This window comes from Olea europaea, chromosome 20 (genome assembly GCF_002742605.1).
Source record: "Olea europaea var. sylvestris chromosome 20, O_europaea_v1, whole genome shotgun sequence".
In the NCBI taxonomy this organism is placed as follows: domain Eukaryota; kingdom Viridiplantae; phylum Streptophyta; class Magnoliopsida; order Lamiales; family Oleaceae; genus Olea; species Olea europaea.
This window is the reverse complement of record NC_036256.1, coordinates 127,553-134,654: the sequence shown is the minus strand read 5'-3', so window position 1 is coordinate 134,654 and position 7,102 is coordinate 127,553. Positions and strand designations below refer to the sequence as shown.

The 7,102-nt window shown below is 35.9% G+C and overlaps 1 long non-coding RNA gene across 1 annotated transcript; it reads left to right on the top strand.

The window, feature by feature from the left end:
* The first annotated feature begins 211 nt into the window (after positions 1-211).
* LOC111369294 lies at positions 212-1,009 on the top strand. The gene is made up of 2 exons (XR_002698099.1): positions 212-445; positions 676-1,009. It is a non-coding gene; the product is annotated as an uncharacterized LOC111369294 (long non-coding RNA).
* Positions 1,010-7,102: the final 6,093 nt, after the last annotated feature.

Genomic DNA, 7,102 nt, shown 5'->3' with positions numbered 1-7,102 from the left:
TGATGGGATACAAGGATTCTTTCAAGATTAGTATTTTCATCCTCAGTGGCACATTAAGATTGTGCTCTGTAATAAATAATGTTAAAAGTTTATGAATTATAATTTCGCTTTTACCAGTTCTCTACTGACTGGTTGCAATTGTTTAGAACTTTAACAGAAAAAAATAGAGGAAAGGGGTGTTTCATTTTATGAGTTTTATTTTCTAATTTTTGATGTTTTAAATTTTCCGAATTTTTTTGGCAGGTCGATCTATTCTTCTACAGGGAGCCTGAGGAAGCTAAGGAACCAGAAGAAGAGGAAACACCTGCTCTTCCAGATTATGCTGATTATTCTGCAGCTACAATTGTCGGTGATTGGTCTAGCAGCCAGATACCTGATGCTCAATGGGCTCCCGAGATGACTGGTACTTTGCCACCTGTTGCAAGTGGTTGGACTGGAGAAGCCGGTTAGTATCCTCTACTGTACTTGTGAAAGTGACCTGAAATTAGTGTCTTTTCCATGCCTTCTTGGCATTTTGGTAGCATAACATTTTTTCCATCCCTTCTCGTGATGAATTCTTACATTCGTTTTGTGAGAAAGGGCATATTATTGTTGTTTGTCTTGTTTGTGGCAACGAAGTTGTGCTAGCATAGAACTCCTTTGGTCTTAGTTTGAATTTGCGTGCATCACATTCAGTTGCAGAGGTAGCTACTGATGGATGGGACTCAGCTGCTGCACCCTCGGTGGCAGCTCCTGGAGTTGACGTAATTCCTCCTGTTGCTCCAACTGGATGGGACTAAATGAAAGAAGAAAAAAAAAAAAAATTCTTCAACTACTGGTTCCTTGAACAATTTTGATTTTATATTGCCCTCTTAATGAGCTTGGACATTGTTAGACTTCTGTTATAAATGGTTTTGTTAAAATCTGAGTTTTTCATTTTTCCTCTTTTTGTAGCCAGAAGAAACCCTTTCGTGGTTTGGTGTTATTCGATTTTTATTCAATACATGGTTAGTTGAATTTTACGGTTTGATTTGTGCTTTTAATCTTTCAATGTGCTCTTTCTAATTTAGTACTTTAGCTTATGTTTAGTAAGAAACAAGTGGTATATAAGTAGATAGTATTGTGAATTCACAAGACGTGGATAAAAAGTGATTTGAATTTTAGGTAGCGTAAAAAACACGTTTATAAATATTTGCCAGATATGCTCTTAGAAATATGAGAAAAGTTTCGGTAAGATGGTCATATATGTTCGTGTGGTAGGACCATTTATTTAAATCAAGACCACTTCATGTCTTGAGCCATTTAAGTCATGATATCTTGACATCTGCACACTTTCCTTATTCCTAAGATAAGTAATTTGAGTGAATCAAGGTTCAAAGTGTTGTGATTTCAATGAACAGTTCTATCATTGTCCCATTGAGGTCGACCGCCCAGTTGAGGAATGTACACAATGGCAAAGAGCTGTTGGTTTTGCCCATGCCCCTCAATTTACAATCTTCTCTAATTCTAAACTTATTGTTAGCATAACATTGCATTGTATTATGTAGAATTAAAAGTATGCTGCGAATCGATTGGGACGTGTTAATGCTTTTCGAAATGCCTAGGATTCATTCAATTAATAGAATATGGAAACAAGTCTCAAATCTTTAATTTAAGCCTTTGTAAATTAATTAAAGGGTCTGATGCATTATAGATCTTAAATCATTTATATTGGACCTTTTTTTATGCTTCAAAATAAATTATAAAGGGCTTTGCAACATGTGATTTCTTTTACTTTATGCTTTAAATAATGTTGTCAAAATCGGTCCGGTCCAAACAATTCGACAGGTAAAACAGGGAACTGGGCCCAGAACCAAGCCAATCACTGATTATCTAAACTGCTTAAAAAATCACCGAACCGGCTAATTAAGTTAAAATTTGGTCACAGATTGTGGTTTTCCCAATTTTTTTCTTTAAAGATATATATATATATATATATTTTTTTTAAACTTCATGAAATAGGTCTCATAAACTATATAATTCAAAAACTTAAAGAGAAATATTGGATGACATGCTCTTTTTATAAACAATAGTGCTACACGTACAGGAAAAAAGTCGCAGAATTTGTACAGGTATTCAAAAAAAATGACGTGGTTAAGGGAAAAAGGAAAAAAAGGGTAAACAGTAAAGAAAGAAAACTGGGAAAGACTTGGCTAGTTATTTCTTTTCTTTTCATTTTTCCCCAAAAACTTGGCGGAGAAGCTCGTCGCTTACCTTTCTCCATCTCCGGCCAACATCCGACTACCCGACCAGCGTTGATGTCCGATCATAGTGTAATCATGAAAGCCCACAAAAACGCAAAATCACACCACAGTTCTCACGCATAGTGACATTGTAAACCTTAATCCTCAAATCCAGAAACACAGTTGGTCGAAACTCCCACTCGTCATTGTTGACCACTCTAAGAGTCCAACTGAAGCGTGAAGAAGCAGCATCCATTTGATTTCAGAAGTTCGAGCAAGAGTCGTTGGCGTGCAAATGGATGGCCTGTTAGAAAGTAGATTCGAAAATCTCTTCTTCTTCTTCTTTTTTTTGTTAAGGGTGATTTTAATAATGGGAAGATGATTTTCAGAATATGTGGAAGTGTGGGTTGGAGTGGCTTTTGTGGGTTGTTACATACAAAGATTAGGTATGCTTTCACCATATCTTAGCTTTGTCTAAGGATGGCTGTGAAAGAATTGTCATCTACAGGTTGAATTGAATAAGCTGAATCATTGAATTGAACTTCAAATTAGTACTTTGATTTTGTTGTTTAACTGAGATGATTGTGCAAGTTCTTGATCTAACCAACTACAAGTACAAAGAGAAAGGATCATCTTCGACCAATAATCCCGCAGCTGAACCAACTTTCCAATTTCCAACCCCCATGATGTCCCATGAAGCGTGTTCAGGCGGTGTTAATTGTGGACCAGCAGCAAGTATATGCAATCAGTCAATTGCTCTTGATGTTCCAACCGAGTAAAGAGGAGCTGAAGAATTAAAACTCAGGCTGCAACTAGTAATTAACTGCATTGTGGAAGAATCTTTAGTCTTGTAAATGTTTAGCAGCAGGTGTGGTGATGGTTTTTCCCGGATTCGTGTTAAGAAATTCACTTCAGTGATGTGCATTCGTGTTAAGAAATTTAATTCAGTTGAAATGTCAAGATGTTATGCCTTCTGGTTTTCATGCACCCAGAACCTTGTGCTTAAAATGGTGAAAAGCTTGAACAAAAACAATATAGCGTTGAACGAAATTTTTCAACTTAAATTGGTGAAAAAATCAAGGCAATCTTAACAAAAGATGAGTAAATGACTTCACTAATACATAAACATTTGTTTATAAACATTAGGATATGCAAATCAAAGCAATCACCAATACATCAATTTCAACAAGTTGGCCAAGAAAATTCAGACACTCTACAAGGCTCTGTACACCAACAAATCGGTATATATATCAACAAATTGAGAGGTTTTAATTGATCAACAAGCTGAATCATCATAGTGGACAATCTCCATTTCTACTTCCTTTCCAGGCTCAACAATTTCTTCTTCTTCTTCTTCCATAATCGACATCTTGCTCCTCCTCATAACTTCCTTAAGTGTCATTGGAGAGGGTATCCTTGTCCTCGTCATCTGCAAAGTTTATAGTATCAACAACAAAAAAATCATGCCAGTCAATCATTGCCATCTGTAGCATCTCTTCATCTTTAGTTCTTGTCTCAAGACATTCTAGTCTTCTTCCACTCGGTGGATTTCTTCTCAATTCATAGAGAATTGCGAGGTGAAATGAAATGGGTTTGGGAGTGCAAGTGGTGCCGGCATGTGGTCGGCGTCGGCCGGTGGTGCTAGTGAACGGTTGGTGTCGGCTGGTGGTGATGTTGAGTGCTTGGGTTGGGAGCTTAGGGCCGCTCATGGTTGCGTACATGGGGAAAAATTGGAGCACAAATGGGTTTTTGTTTTTTTGGGGAAGACTACAGATTTTCTACTTAAATTAAACTAAAGAATTGCCAGCTCATATCTTTTTAAAATCCTGTACCTCTTCTGTGAAAAGCCTCCTGTACGTAAGGCATTATTCTTTTATAAATGCACTTCTTTCAAATGGTTTCATAAACTTTCAATATAGGATAGTGCATTTTATAAATGCATTTCTCTTCAATGATTTCGTAAACTTCAAATGTATGATAATGGCATACAAAAAATGTTAAAATAACTATCGAAATTATTTTTCAAATGTATGTTTAATTAACTAATTTGAGTTTGAATCCCAACTAACTAAATTGTAATATCCACTTTCCTCTTTTCATTTATTTAATTTTCAAATTTAACTTAAAATGCACTTGATTATTAATATATTAGTAACTATTTAACATATTGATTTTTAATTTTTGAAATATCGATACTAATTGTAGGATAATGAATCTAATAATTAATCTGCATTTTTTTAAAAAAAGTTATTATTTTCATAGTATTTTATTATTTTTGTATGTATTTGTTCCATCCAATTCGATCTCGGTTGAACTTATTGACCCTTAACCCGTCACCTTTTTTCGGGTTGATTTTCAAAACATTGATTTTAAAAGATTAGAATTGATTATTCTACATACATTTAATCTTCGTAAATTCATGTGAATTATGACAAATTTGGGAGGTTAATAGAAGATATTTTGAAACTAAATCAAACTTGGATCATGTAATTGGAATTGAGAATTGGGTTAGAAAGTTCTATTTTCTGATTATAAGACTTAGAATTAGATATGGCAAAAACACTCGTCCAACTTGATATCAACATGTCCTGCTCCGAAAGGAGCAAGGATTATCCGCTTAACCCAGTAAACGGGATAGAGAGGCGGGGGGTTGTTGTCCTGAAATTGGCAAGAGGGGGTACGGAAAACATAATTCCCGTTCCGCTATTCGCATCATTTAAAGTTAATTTCAAAATTTTAAAGAAAATGGAATTTGTTCTTAACAAAATGGGAAAAAAAAATAATAATATTCACTAAATAAGGACATAAAAAACAAAAGTAAAAAATAAAATAAATAAAAAAATAAACAGAGCAGTAAACGAGGTAGAGGACTAGCTCTGCCCTTCCCTTGCTTCGCTTTAATCGAGTATAGAAACGAGGCAATGTGACAAATATACCCAACGAGGTTGGGGGCAAAAATGATCGATCCGTCCTATACCAGCCATTTTGCCATCTCTACTCAATATCAAACCTAATTAACAAAAATTGTAACTCCCACGACATAATCCAGTGGTGCAAAGGACATGAGTGAAGTTATTTCACGCGTTGCTGGCAGCCGTAGTGTGGGGGTTCGATTTCTGAAACATGAAATTGGACTCTTTGTAGACGCAGTATATAGGCAGTTCTTGTTTCCTGACCTGTTAGGGCACATACCGTGATTTACCTCCCTCACAAAGTTTTAGATGCGGGGCGTTGGGGTTCAACCTCTCTCTCTCTCTCTTTTTTTTTTTTTTTTTAACAAAAATTGTGCTAGTCATAGCCCTAAGCTCTAGGCCGCAAAACCGTAATGGATGCTGCCAAGGGCACCAGACTTAGAGGAAAGTACATATAAATAGGTATTTAAGTTTTTCAATTTAAAAATCAGGTATGAGCTTTATTTAATTAAAAATCAAGTATTAATTAAATTATTAATAATATCTTATATCTTTATCTCCCTGTAATTTAATTGTGGCTTAAGATTTCTCTCTATCCCTTTCTTTTCTCTCTCACAACACTCACTTCTGCAACTCATCATGGCACAGCGACGACGACGACCTACCTTCGTGCGTGGTAGTTCATCACCACTGCACACGGTACACATCCATTCCTCCTATTCTTCCTCTTTTTTTGAGTGGTGCGGTGATAAACAGTCGGTGATGGTTTTGTGGTGTGGTGTTGGTAGAGGTGTGCAATATAGTGCGGTACAGTGTTGATTGTGATGGTTGGGTGCGATGGTGCTGTGTAGTGGTGGTTGGGTTCGATGGTGCTATGCGTGGCGATCGGGTTCGATTGTGTGTGGTGGTGTGGTGGTCGGGTGCAGTGCTGTGTTAGGTGGGTGGCTGCAGTGCTGTGGTAGTGTGCAGTGGTGGTGTGCCATGATTTGTAGTGCGTGATATCTAACGGTGGATAGGGATCGGAGTTGGGAGTGGGGTGTTTGGTGTATCAGACCAACTATTTGGTTAATTTGTGATCAAATATTTGGTTTTTTATGACTAGCCATTTAATTTTGACCTAAAAATCATATTGACCAATTAATTTGAGAATTTGTGAACGACGAATAAATTGTACCTTATAGATATTTTGATTTGTGATCATGAAATAATCTGTGACTAATTAATTTGATAATATGTGATGAATAAATAAATTCTGACTTATAAGTAGGTATTTGTGACCATTAATTGTATAATTATTATCTTGATATATTTAATTAATAAGATATTTTTAGTTATTTATTTATCACCCGAGTTTTGAATTTTTGTAACTTTAACCTTGAAAATTGAATTGTCCAATATTTAATACCTGAGTTGTGAAGTGAGGAAATCACATGGAGCCCTACTATTAAAGATTGTATTTCAAATATCAGAATTATAGTTTATATATATAAACCAGATGATAATACAATATTTTTCATATTAAATAATAATATTATTGTTGACACATAAAAATTCAGCCCAAATCGAACAGTTCAAGGAGTGAAGCCCAATTGAAGGATCCTCAAATCAGATAACCTAAAGGACAAAGCCAAATCAAACAAATCAAAATGAAGGCCCAAATAGGGAGGCCCAATTAAAGGATCCCCAAATCAGATAACCTAAAGGACGAAGCCCAATTACAAGTTTGCAAGTCGCCCAGAATCTGAGCGAATGGAGTGTCATACAGTCGCCCAGAGCTGTTACTCTATTCTCGCCCAAACCTTCAAGTCGCCCAACGTCTTAACAAACATAAAGCGTCGTGGTTATCAAGAAGTGCAATTATCAAAGCAGTTATTAAAGCAGTCCTATCACGTTCCACGATTCAAGGAATTCAATCGAAAGCGGTTGAACGATGAAGAGTAATGGCAGCAGTTAAAAAAGACAGTTTTCATGATAAGTTGGCCATTACGA